Below are 13,769 nucleotides of genomic sequence, written 5' to 3' on the forward strand. Positions count from 1 at the left end.
GGAAGACAATGGGGTAGCTCACAGCCTGATTTGACCTTTTGAAATTTATTACTGGTGATGATGTACATGATAAAAAGAACTCTGTTTGAATCTCAGAGCCTCAGTTCCACTTCCAGGGCTGCTGGTTAGAAAATAAATCCTTCGTATTTGTAAACTGAGCTCAGAAACCACTGCAGGACATGGGTTCCCCATAATGCTGTCTCACTACTTGGAGCATGGATGTGCTTTAAAAGAATATACTCCTACTTACTACTCATATTCTTAGGACAAAGTCCTCATGGAAATGTCCTAGGACTTTCTCTGCAAATGCCACCCACCCGTATCAATGCCACCCACCCGCAGAAACTTGATGGGACCAGTGATGAAAGGGGGCTAGTCCCAGCAGCAAGGGAAGGAGACACTCACCAAGGGATGATAGATAGCTCCTACCCCTGGGAGTCTTTTGAACCCTTTGACCAGCTGGGGGAGAGGGTTACTGATTGGCCAGCATTCCCCAACTCCCAGGATTTAACCTAGCCTGGGATCCATGTGGAGCATCTTTTGGCTCTGTTCTAGCAGAGAAAGGGTTACTCACCAGCTCCCAGGAGCAGCAGTCTTCAAGATTCAGAGGAAGGCTAGTAAAAATTCTGAGACCCTTTTCCACACGGGCAGAGGGTCTTCCCTGGTGGGGGGGTCTCTGTCCCTTTGTGGGGTTTGTACCTCTGTCGTTCCCCCTGAATGGGGGCTCTGCTCACTATCACAGCAGGAGCGGCTTTAGGGAGGGATACCAGGGATACCTGTCCTTCATACAGGTTGGGCAGGGGCCACATAGTGCTGCTACAGTGGCTGGCATGATCCTGATAGAGCTAGGTTTGTTGTCACACACCCCTCACTTCTCCTGCTAGAAGGGGGGGGCAGTTAAGTCATTCTGCTGCAGGGGCTGGGAAGGGCCCTGTGTGCCTGGGTGATTCTGCTAGAGTCAGGCCTTTGGCACTTCCCCCCCCCCCCAACCCTCCCACTAGTCTCTGGGGAGAGGGATGGGAGTCACATGGTGCCACTATAGTGGACAGTGGGTGGCCCATAGGTTGGGCAGCCTACCTATCAAGAGCGGGCCTCTCTCAGATATCACAGTTTTGGGATGGGGCTGATATCCTGCAAGGGACTATGGAGCAATTAGGGATCATCATTCCTAACAAAACATAGGCAGGAGACACGGCAGCTATTTCCACTAGAGCTTATGAGGGACCATCTCCCACTTGGGAATCATCTGTATAAAGGGGTTAAGGAAAATATGTGGAAAGGGGAATTTGTGAATGTATTTCCCTTGTTCTGGGAAGACCAGACAGAGGAGAGGGCAAATAACACCTTCTACCCGCCACAAAAGATGAGGACAAGCCCCACAGACCTAAGGTGCCTCAAACTCTTGAAGTGATCTGCAACCTTTCACATTTACACAATTATATTTTGTGTGAGGCGCCCCAAGACGTGTATTTCCTTGTGCGGGTATGAGGACTTAATAACAAGGGTTTATGCTATATATGGTGGGGGTAGCATGGTTAAGGTATGACAGAATTTAGGCAGAGGGTTTCAGAGGAGCCTGATTACCAGGGGGTAAAATAGACCGGAAGGAACTTTGGGTGGAGATATGACTCCTTATCACCTTGCCCAGCTGGCATTCATGGATAGCAGATTACCAGACCCAGACCGCATTTTCAAACTACAGATATAAAAGTCACTGTGTACTTTGCATTAATGATAGAAAATGTTTTTGCTTCCAGTGCAGGTACAAACACTGCTGGAGAAGGTGCAGGGGTCAGCATAGTGCACTCTCCTGTTATGGGGGTAAAGGGCAGTTCAAACAGGACAGTTGGAAAGGGAGTCTACCAGGTCCCTGGGCTTCAGGAGATGCTACAGAGGGAGGCAGCAACCATGGGAAAGGCTCCTTCTCCAGCTGAGATACAAGGGTTACGGAATTTGCTATTGGACTCCCCCAGCAAAAAAGACAAGGCTTATTTATGGAACGGATTTTCGGCTGGCTTTCAAATCCTGTATGAGGACATGAGGTGCCACTTCTGGGCAGAGAACCTGAAGTCCACTAAGGCTTTGAGCATATAGGGAAAGCAAAAATCACCTTAGAGGTGGCAGCATAAGAGTGGCAGGACCCTCCACTGGCATTCCAATGCAAGAATTGCACATTTTCCCCCTGGGTGTGGTTGTGAAGCAGGCAAAGGGGGAATACAGGCTAATCCATCACATGTTGTACCCCTGGGTAAAATTATTGGTAAAATGATTATATTGACCCCCAGCTGTGTTCAGTGAGACACATGTCATGTGATGCTGTGGTAGCTGTGGTTAAGGAATGTGGCACTGGAGTGATGTTGGCACAACATGACATCAAGTCTGCATTCAATTGCTTCCAGTGCATCTTAGGGACTTTAACTTGCTTGGGTTTCAATTTGAAGGCTACTACTCTTTTGATAAAGCCATGTCTGTGGGGTGCTTGATGTCGTGCTGCTTTCAAAATATTGAGTTCCATGTTGTGCAATTGTGTGTGAAACTGCCCTGCATCATGCAGTGAACTACCCTGATGACTACTTATTTGCAGGAAGATTCGGGACAGGCAGCTGTGAGTACATGCTTCAGGCATTTCAGAACCAAGCTGAGCACCATGGAAAAACAAAAGGCCCTGCCCAAAGTTTAATGTACTTGGATATCAAACTGGACACAGTTTGGGGTGTTTCTAGGTTACCTACAGAGAAGCTGGAATCAGTCAGGACACTGATATGGGATCTCAAAAATGCAAAGAAAATTACTCTGCGGGAACTATAGGTGGTCATGGGGTACCTAGACTTCGTGTGCTGGGTGGTGGCTCCCAGTCAGCCAATTTGTGTTCATCTGGCATCTATTCCTCTGGAGTGTGAAAACCCCACCACTTTATCAGAATGACAAAGGGAATGAAGGGAGATTTAGAAGTGTTGGAAAGATTCCTGGAAGAGTTTAATGGGGGTTTCAATATGTCGTTTGGATTGGTTGCTCAAGATTGAGCTGCAGGTACAATCTGACACCTCAGGAGATATAGGTTTTTTGGGGTTTACTTTCAAGGTGAGTGCTGTGCACAGAGGTGGCCAGAAAGCTGTGTGGGTTTTACAGGGACATCACCTTCCTCAAGATTTTTTCCCTGGTGGCAGTCATTAGTAGGGCAGAAAATTTTCAGAACCAAAAAGTCTGTTTGTGGTGTGACAACAAACCTGTGGTACACATTGCAAATAGACAGTCAGCTAAGACTGTGTAATGAAGCTGACGAGGGCTTTTGTTTTACACTGCCTGCAGTTACACTCCATAATGTCCTGGGAGCGGATAATGTTGTTGCCGATGCTTTTTCAATTTCAGGTTGACAGAGTTGAGGAATTCTCCAGTAGGGATCTGCTATCCAGTAGGGATCTGCAGGTGATGCCCCAAGAACTCTGGAACTTTGGCTCATAACAGATGTGAGACTAGTTAGGACTCTGATGACCTGCAGATTCTGAGGCCCTGTAAGGCCAGCCTTTCAGAGTTTGTGGGATTTAGGGATAAGAAGGGCTTCATTGTGGGTTATTCATAACCGCACAACAGGTTATGCAATGTGTTGCCTTTGACCCACCCTGGGTTGGTTCCCTCCACTATCTCTGGCTGGCTAGTGGGCCTGTCCTCCTGGAGTAGGTTGGTGGCTTTCCCAGACTCATATGGGCATTTCATAGTACAGAAACTCTTGACTTAGAAGGTTGGTCCAGAAGAATTGGGTACTGAAGGGATGACAGGTTACCCATAACACTGTTAACCTCATCAAAGTTATCAAAGGCTCTGCCCGGGGCTGCAGCTTGGGGGCAGGAGCTATGTTATTTTAGGTGACATTTGTTGTTGCCATCTTTGGCACATTGAGAGTGAGTGAACTGTGGACAGGTCTTCTGGAGTAGTATCCGTGCAATTAAGGTATTCAAAAACAGACTAGAAGGGAAGAGAGGCTTATGTGGTTTTGAAGGAATGTGAAGATGAGCGCTTGTGTCTTGTAAAGGTGATAAGAGCCTTACTACAAATCTGCAGCCAGGACCACCATTCACACATGGTGATGGCGGCTTCCTGACAAGGTGCCAATTCAGTGTGAGATTGAGAAAAACCTTGCACTACTGCAGTCTTGACCTGGGTAAATTTGGTACTCATTCTTTCAGGATTGGGGCAGTGACATCCGTGGCTGCAGGGATATTGGCCCACAGCAGGTGAGGCAATAGGGCACTGGAAAACAAGATTTACAGGCCACCCATCTGCAAAAAGGAAAAAATGGTAAGGTATGGCAAAATGTAACTAGCCCACTGTGCAATGTTTGGATTTGCTGGCATTCTGTAGTCCACTGAGCTCACAAGAAGGCAGTCAGGATGGCAGATGGATCTCAGCCAGGTTTCAGGGCCGAAACTGTTCACATCCAAAAGCAGGGGCGGCTCTAGGCACCAGCAAAGCAAGCAGGTGCTTGGGGCAGCCCATTTGCAGGGGCGGCAGGGATCCAGCATGGGAGCTGAGAACCAACAGGGGGCCCTGGGAGCTGTAGTTCCTTGGTTAGCTCCCTGCTTATACAGCCAGCCTTGGAGCAGGGAAAGAACTACATTTCCCAGCATTCCCTTGGCCGCTATCAACAGGAAAGGGAGGGGGAAGGAGTGAGGTAGCTGAAACCTCATGCTGCAGCTTGCTGTGAATGGAGAGCTCACTGCTAGAGCGGGGTGGCCCTGGGAATGGGGAACAAGTGTGCACAAGGAGTAGAAGGCTTTGGCCCAGCAATCCCCTTCTGAAGACATCCCCAGACTGGATTAGGGATATTGGTGTGACCTCACCTTGCAGCCCCCAAAGAAAGAATTGGGTGGACTAAATGGACAGTGCATCTCTCTGTCTGAAGCCTAGCAAGGGAGGTACGTGGATCCCACTAGAATTTAAAATGAAAAGTAAGGGAGGGGAGGCTCTGGACCTGGGCAGCTTTAGATACAGAACCAGGCACGTAGGAGGATTTCCGTGTCTGAGCCATGGAAGCAGAAATTGACTTTTCCTTTCCAGATTTAGCTAATGTTCAGAAAGGGAATCTAGCACCTGCCCTCCAGATTTGAACACCTCAAAATTCAGGAGTGCTCAAGTTCAATTCGGGCAGCTGTTACTTCATTTCTCCCAAATCAAATATACTGATCCACTGTAACTTGCTGTAGAAAAAGTAGGATAAAATTGAGCAAGAAATGCTCCCCAGAGGTTATTAGGACTGGAATTGCTATTTTCAACAGCCATTGCCCTTTTTTTTTTAGTTTTATTTGTTTAAAAGGAAGACAGTGATATTGTATTTGCAAATTCCCCATAGAAACAAAGAGTGGAACAAAAGAATAACAAAGGCACCTTAACTTTTCCTCATTTATGGAGGACAGTCTTATAATATGCATCCAGATATCCTCCAATCACAGAAGCTGAAAATTGTTCCACTTTACTAGAGTTCTGTAACCATATGGGAACCAATCCTGTCTGTGTTCTGTGCACATCTAAAATTCCTGCACAATGACCCGCCCTGGGAGCGAGTTACCAGTGACCCAGGGCTGGGGCGGAAGGAGGGTACAGTTGATGGGGGAGAGCCCAGGGCTGGGGTGGCAAGGGGTGCGGGTGGAGGGGGGAGAGCCCAGGGCTGGGGCGGCAGGGGGTGTGTGGGTGGGGGGGCACTGGTGGGGGGAAACGGGTCAGCCCAGGGCTGGGGCGGCAGAGGGGTGCAGGGGGGGAGAGCCCAGGGCTGGGGCAGCAGGGGGGTGCGAGGGGGGGAGGCCTAGAGCTGGGGCGGCAGGGGGATGCGGGGGGTAGCCCAGGGCTGGGGTGGGGGGCAGCCAAACATTTTGTTGCTTGGGGCGGCAAAAAACCTAGAGCAGGCCCTGTCCAGAAGAGGCATGCAGTAGGATCTACTTATGCCACTTCTGCACTCACTGACAGGGAAGGACTGGGAGCATACCCAGCCCATGTGAACAAGGCTAGAAAGAAAGTAAATAGGGAAGTCACTAAGTATTCCTGGAGACATAGGATTCAGTGATACAGAATAGGGACATCCATTACAATCAGCCAGAAGTTTTCAGGTTTGATGGCATACATATGGCTGTGGAAAGTGAGGGTATGGGTTGGGCAGGTGTTGTGATACCAGGCACTGTGGTTGGGGTGGAGGATTGGGAAGTGACCAAGCTAGTTGCTAGCTCCCCCTGTGGCAAGTGATGAGTTTGCCTTGATGGCCTGTTCTGCTTAGCAACCAGCGAGGCCTACTGAAAAAATATACTAGCTGAAACAGTCAGGCGCTTGGTTGCTTGACCTTGCTAGATAAGAGAATGCTTGCAGAGGCTGGGAAGAATGCTTACAGACGCTTTTTGAAGTAACTTGTATTTCTTTGTTTAACCATGAAGCTTATCAAAACATAACAGTTGTTCTTTGTTCCTCTCTTGTATGCTGGGAAAATATAGCTGGGAAGATATAGTGATGACGTGACGTAAGTGATGACGCGGCGAAGTGGCTAATAAAGATAGTTTGCATCTGCAGAGGGGAGGGGGCTGGTTCTATGGAGACGGATAGTAGTTCTCTATTGTTTTGCATGCCTACAATAAAGAGCTTGATAGTTGGATCTTTGCTGGTCGTTGCCTGTCTCTTTGCGGTCGGACAACGAAACCTGAGCCGTCCGGGATAAAAGAAATCCCAGACACAAGTTTCCAGTATGGTTAAGAGAATAAAATGAATGGATCCCAGAGAGAAAAGACCTGGGATTTTGGTGATCGGGTCAGACCTTGTATCCCTCGCAGGCTGAGGTCCCCATCTTCCTGCACCTTCTGCCCCCTCATGGTGAGGAGGGTGCTAGGACTCAGAGACTTGAGTCCTGTTGATAGGCTGAGAAGAGCCTACCCTGTGTTATAGGTTATATGGCAAGGAGCCCTGTGGTCCCCACATTGGTACCAATTAAGTTCCTGGTATAGGAAAAGATGGGTAATGGGCAGATACCACGTCTCCCCTTGTGATAAAGCTTAATAAAAGCTGTAACCTGTCACTTAATTCCATGCATGTGTCTCTCCTCATTTTGCTTCTGTGCCCACATCAAAGAGATTAGATACCGAACTTCCAATTTACTCGCCCAAATCCCTAATCCAATTTTTATTCTCCCTGATCATCTGCAACCTAATCCTGTACATGCCTACATTTCTACTGGTAAAGTTTCTTAGGTGCCTGAATTTCTATTGCTGGGCCTGCACAAAGCTGCTTCTGTCCTCAAACCTGGTTCCTAAGGCCCAGTGGGATCCTCAAACTACGTGTTCCCTCGCCTATCTCATCTGCAGGCCCTGATCTATTAGGCAGTCTCAGAGCATGCTTACCAGATTGAGCCATACATAAAGCACAGCAGGAGGAGGGGGGTGTACCCCCAACCCTTAACCCAGTGGTTAGCGTACTCACCCAAGTGGTGGGAGATCCAGGTTCACATCACCTCCCCCGCTCTTCTGAAGCAGAACAGGAATTTGAACACAGGTTTCACCTCTAGTATCAGAGCCCTACCACTGGGCTAAAGATTATAAAGGGGGGCACCACCACCATCACCATCTCCTGTGCTATGTTTTATTCAAGCCCCAATATGGTGGGCCTACACCACACATGCCTCTTTTCAGTATTTCCTAGTGGCTAGCTTAGGTGGCTCCCTGCGCCACTTACTGGCTTTTGTGGATTTCATTCTTTGGTATCTAGCATCCCCTGCACTGCATGGGATGCCTAATAGGGAGCTGGGGATTCCACTAGGCAGCAGGGAAACTAAACATTAGCCATTGTAGTGTTTAAGGGTTGGTCTACATCTTGTGTTAGTGTGCACCAGTAGGAGTGTAAATTCTAATGCACACCAGCATGCCATGCACTAACTGTCCATGTGGACCCTGTTGGCATACTCTCAAAGTTCCCTGGTTTGTATTGACATAATTCCACTTGAAACAGTCCTATGTCATTGTGGACAAGGGAACTTGCAGTTCATGCCAACACACTGGTGTATACTAGAATTTACACCCCTGGTGGTGAGTATTAGCATACCCTGTAAACATGCCCCAAGTCACATTTGTGGATCCAGCTCCAAGATAAATCCCTACTATCACTGCCTTCGGACAAGTAACAATGGGTTAAAAATCTCTGTGTACAAATGCAAGCAGGCATGACATACATATTTGGGATATTTGAAAACATGTTTCAGGAAGTCAAGATATCATGTACACTGCAGTGAAATATTAGTTACTCCACGAATGGTGGTTCTGAATTATATTGCAAGGGAGAGAAAGTCTCTATTGGCCAGGATAATAAGAAAGGTGACCATGAATAGCTAGGGAGAGGTGGAGGGAAAGCATACTTATAACTGCCACTTTTTATTCTAAGTGGAAGTGGATGAATGAGAGACATACTATTTAAATAAAATCCTGCCTAATTTTGCTATATTATGGGACATTGCTTCAATTCCTGCTGTAATCAATGAGTAAAAAGCATCAGCACTTTGCAGGATCAGGTTCTAAAAATTCCCAACACTGCAATCTGCACAAATCTCACACTGGGAAAAACAAAACATTTGATTCCCTCCCCCCCCCCCCCATTCCCAAGTGCAACACAAACAGCTTGTTTTAGGAATTACAATTCTGTTATTATGGAGTCACAGTAGCAACTTCATGTTTAAGGTTGCAATTAGCTTTCCCCTATAAGTCCAGGTCACACACCCACTGCTAACATCTTAAAACACATGTTCTTTCCCCTTGAAATTTCTCATATGAGGTCTCCTGGAAAACAAAGTCACCATTCTACTGCCTAGGAGAGCAAGTCTGAGTCAACAGAAAAGCTGACCGAAAGAAAATTCTCTTTTGTTAATTCAGTTTAGAGTTTAGTTAATTGATGTGTGTACAGTGCAGCCAGTGAATGGGCAGTATATAGTAAAATTTTAGATAGTGTTCCTTCTCCTCCTATCCAACACAAGAATACACATCAGTGTTTAATTCTCTTTCTTTCCTAAAAAAATATCACTTCCCCTTTCTGAGCAGCTGTTCAAGCCATCAATGACCCTGGCACCTCTTGTGGGGTTAAGAGTCTTAACCCCCCTAATTCAACCCAGCTGTCTTGTCTTTACCTTGCCAATTTGCAAATCTCTAACTCTTTGGTAGACTACTAAAATGAACCAAGGAAAGTTCATAGCATATTGCCTCCAGACTCAATAAACTATTTTTAAAACCATATTTTTTTCATATTTCAAATGGCCATTGGGGCTTTCTTGTTGTAGAGACATATTTAGTATTATAGCATTTTGGGGGACCACAGTTAAAGGGAGGCCATTATACATATGCTGCTCAACTGTCTTCTCCTTAATTAACTATTTCTGTTGCTTAAGGTGGCATAGATATTTCACATCTTTGTTAGCAAGATCTGAAACTCAAGCATTCACATTTGTAACTTTTTCTTATGGAAGGTGTCCTACTAAAGTCAACGAGGTAACACCCATTAGTGAGGATACTGCTGTAAGTAAGAATTGCAGACTGGGGCCTTGAAGGGTGTCTTGCAGTTCACAAAGTTAGGCTATCACATGCTGAGTAAAAGTTTCTCAATTTTAATGTGTAATTCTACAGAAGATCATTACACACTGATCCAATATTTGGGATAAAATCTTAACATGACATACTCTATAGAGAACAGTAAATGGGACATGGTCTTTTAATATGTTTGCACCCCAGAAAATACAAATACTGTAGAAGAAAGCATATGTCATGGGGAAGAGTGGGAATCATTTGTTTCATCAGACTCACAGTACAACCACTAGAGAGGATGAAAGGGAAATCTTAATTTTTACTGTCTTGTACCAAGATCATCACTGTAGTATGTGAGCACCTTCCAGTACTGCATTAAGCAATGTAACTACACATCTGTTACATATTGCTTCTTCTCTCATCCTCTTCCTAGGGGAGAAGTGTGTGTAGTGGAGTCAATTGTTTTGGTAGTTTTTTTTTTACTAATATATATGTGCTGCAATTCTTTTGATAAGTCAAGGTCAAAAAAAATGGGCCTTGTGCTTGGTGAAGGTGATGAGGTTTGTGATAGTGCTTAATTCCTAGGGGAGTTCATTCCAGTCTCAGGCTAGCCCCCACAAAATCCTTGTCTTCTGCACAGACAAGCTTTACCCACATTGTAGAAAGTTTCACTGTGCCAGAAGAGTGAAGTTGTCCACCATTGTCTTCATCCGGGAGCTTTAGGATATATCTTTTGGGTATCCTGAGTTCAGGTCATTGGGTACCTTGAAGATAAGGACCTTGATCCTTATTTGATATTCTCCGAGAAGCCAGATCGGAGGATAGGTTTGATTTGTCTGAAGTAACCCATGTTGCTGAGGAAACATGCTGCAGAATTTGGAACTTGTAGGACTTTCCTACATGGACTTCATGCCTGGGTAGAACATATTGCTATAATCCAGCCAAGAGGTGTTGAAGGAGTGAATAATTGAGGCTAGGTCATCATCTGCCAGGATGGGACAAGTCTCCGACTCTGCCAAAGATGACTTTCATTATTCAACATTACTCACTGCCATGTGAAAGCTTAGCAGCAATGAAGAATCCAATGGTACTCCTAAACTATAGATTGAACTGGCCAATTGTGGGTGTGCACCTTTAACCAACGGAGACTGCACTGTATCTGTAAACGCTTCAAAATTCTTTCTTCTGCCCACCAGCATAACCTCAGTCTTGCACAGGTTTAGCTACAACTAGCTGGTCTTCATCCATGAGCTGATCTCATCCAAGCACTGGCCAATCCTTTGGTCATATGTGGTGAAGGATAAGTAGAGCAGTATGTCAACAGTGTTTAGTGCTCGAGAGGATGACATTCGATGCCTGCCTTCTATCCATTAACAGCAGGAGATCATCAGTGTCACTAAAGTGGTTTCAGTTCAATGTTCTGGACTGAATCTAGATTGTGCAAGGTCTAGGATATTAGATCTATCTCTTCAAGGCAATTCTATGAATTCTTCAGTTTCACTCCTGGTTGTCTCCCACCAATGTGTATATATATGCATACACTGTATGTAAGAATGGAGTCATATCTGTGTTCAGATTGTATGTCTTCATATCCTAGTTAGCCATCTAATGAATACTAGAAAGGATAGAAAATGGAAATGACAATTAGTGAACCCTTAAAAAACATCCACACAGTATTATTAAGAAATAGACATTAAGTACCTTTTCCAAATATCATCATTTTGTATGACTGGAACATCATGTTTATACTAAAATTTCAGTCTTTCCTATACTGTGTGTTAAATTCTCTTTACTATTTTCTTTTTTGTAAAGGCACATTTAATTTTTATTTTTATCTGCAGACTACTCTTTGAAAAATGCACATTATTTTGCAATGATTTTATAAGCTGACTAGTAAATGCTGATTTCTTTTAAAACTATATGCCATATTTGACTGGCTGTGGAAAGTGAGAAGTGACATAAGAATTATGATCTCCACAATCATTTATAATAATAGAAGATATAGAAGATTGTCAGGGATTACAGAACAAAATCACTGTAAGTTCATTATAGCAAAATCATAAGGTAACTGTCTAACAGAGAGGCAAAAAATATCATTGAGTAACCAGAATATGATATTTTCTTTACAAATATTCAAACGTAAGGTCCTCCTAATAATGTGTTTTCACAAAAAGGCAACAAAGCATTGATATTTTATATTGTCTCTATTCTATAATGTATTTTCTTCATTTTTGAGTAGGCACCAGAAATTCTCTTTTCTCTGTTTCTTCTTTTAACTGAGTTATGAAGTCACATGAAAGCATTCAAATTTCATGATTTTTTTAATGTACCAGTGAATTTTTAAAGAGATTTTCTTTTTTCAAACTTGAGCCAAAGACTGAGTTTTTCACTCAGAAACACAAAACATATTTGCAGTTCTACATAACCTGTGTACATATGTACATGTTAGTCACACAGGCAAATATATTTCAAACACATTTTCATGTATGTAAAAGTGTCTTAAACAGAATTGCAGCAACTCTTCTAAAAAAAAAAAAAGACGACCTTGTTTTGTGGGTCATTTATTTACTAGATCCTGCAATTTACCATGTGTGGATAGACTGCTTTACCTGCCTGCTTGTGTTAAACTGCTTGATCAGGGCCTTAAACAGGTTATTACCTTTACTCACATTAACTTCAAGTGAAGTCTCCATAATTTGCTAATTCTTTACAATTGTTTCAGATTGTTCATTATGTATGAAATGTATGTTAATAAAGGCCAGAAGAATTGCCATGATTTTAAACTTTAATTATAGGACACAATAATAACTGGAGTGTAGTTTGCTGTCTCATTTAAAATGTAATAAATTAGTCATCCGTATTTTACAGTTAATATTGCTTTTCTTTGACATAGAGAGAGAGCTCCTATCCATCCATAAAGCTTTGACCTAATTGAGTGACTCTCAACCCTTTCCATAGTGGGACCCAGCATGCCTTTCAACAGCAAGGGATCTAGCAATATGGGAAGAAGGGTGTTCACAACACCTAACACTTGTTTATAGTCCCCAGATTGAGAACCCATGTTCTACTCTAGTTATTGGTATCATTATGCATATTATTTGCAGAATCAAGTGACAGGTCTAGAGCAATTTGGTGGTGTTTCACTCATTGTCTGTCTGTAATATGATAACTTTTGAAAACCACAAGCGATCCATGCCTAAATTTCAGGGACTGTTCCAGGCAGGAGTGAGAAGAACCTTACTGATTTTGATGACAACTGGAAAAACCTGCTTTCCACTAAAATCTCCATTTGGTCATTCTGGATCAAGGGGTTAGGCACTGATCTCAGAGAGGCTTCTGAAGCAGCAATTTGTTCTACATAAGCAACAAAGTGTGGGACCTTTTAGTGTGGTTATTAGTGGTGCCTAGGAGCCCCAGCCGTAGAGCAGGACCCCATTGTGCTAGATCAGGGATCGGCAACCTTTGGCCCGCGGCCCGCCAGGGTAAGCCCCCTGGCGGGGCGGGGCTGTTTGTTTACCTGCCACGTCCGCAGGTTCGGCCGATCACGGCTCGCGCTGGCCGCGGTTCGCCGTCCCAGTCCAATGGGGGCTGCGGGAAGTGGCGTGGGCCAAGAGATGTGCTGGCCGCTGTTTCCTGCAGCCCCCACTGGTCTGGAGAGGCGAACCGCAGCCAGTGGGAGCCGCGATCGGACGAACCTGCGGACACGGCAAGTAAATAAACCAGCCCGGCCCGCCAGGGGGCTTACCCTGGCGAGTTGCGTGCCAGAGGTTGCCGATCCCTGTGCTAGATGTTGTACAAGCAGATGACCAAAAGATGGTCCCTGTCCCAAAGAACTAACTATATGACAAGAGATAACAGGTGCATCATATTCATGCAACACCTGTCACCATATCAGCTTGTATTGTTGTTACCATTGCAACACACCAGCAGTGGAAATTTTGGGATGTGTTCAGGGAAGTCCTAGATCTGCAACCAATGATAAAAAGGAGATGCTGGCTTAGTGAATGCTTGGGCCAGCATTAATACAAGCTAGCTCTCTGTCTGTGAGTACAAGGAATAATGAGACTTAGTAAATGATCTATTTTCTAAACTCAGGATCAGGTCCTCATCTACTGTAAATCAGAATCATTCCACTGAGTCAATGGAGTGGCACTGATTTGCAACAACTGAGGATCTGGCCCTTAACATGGGCCTCATTTGCTAGGCTGAGTGGAACAAGAGAAAATTATCTAAACTATA

This window comes from Emys orbicularis, chromosome 1 (genome assembly GCF_028017835.1).
Source record: "Emys orbicularis isolate rEmyOrb1 chromosome 1, rEmyOrb1.hap1, whole genome shotgun sequence".
Taxonomy (NCBI): Eukaryota; Metazoa; Chordata; order Testudines; family Emydidae; genus Emys; species Emys orbicularis.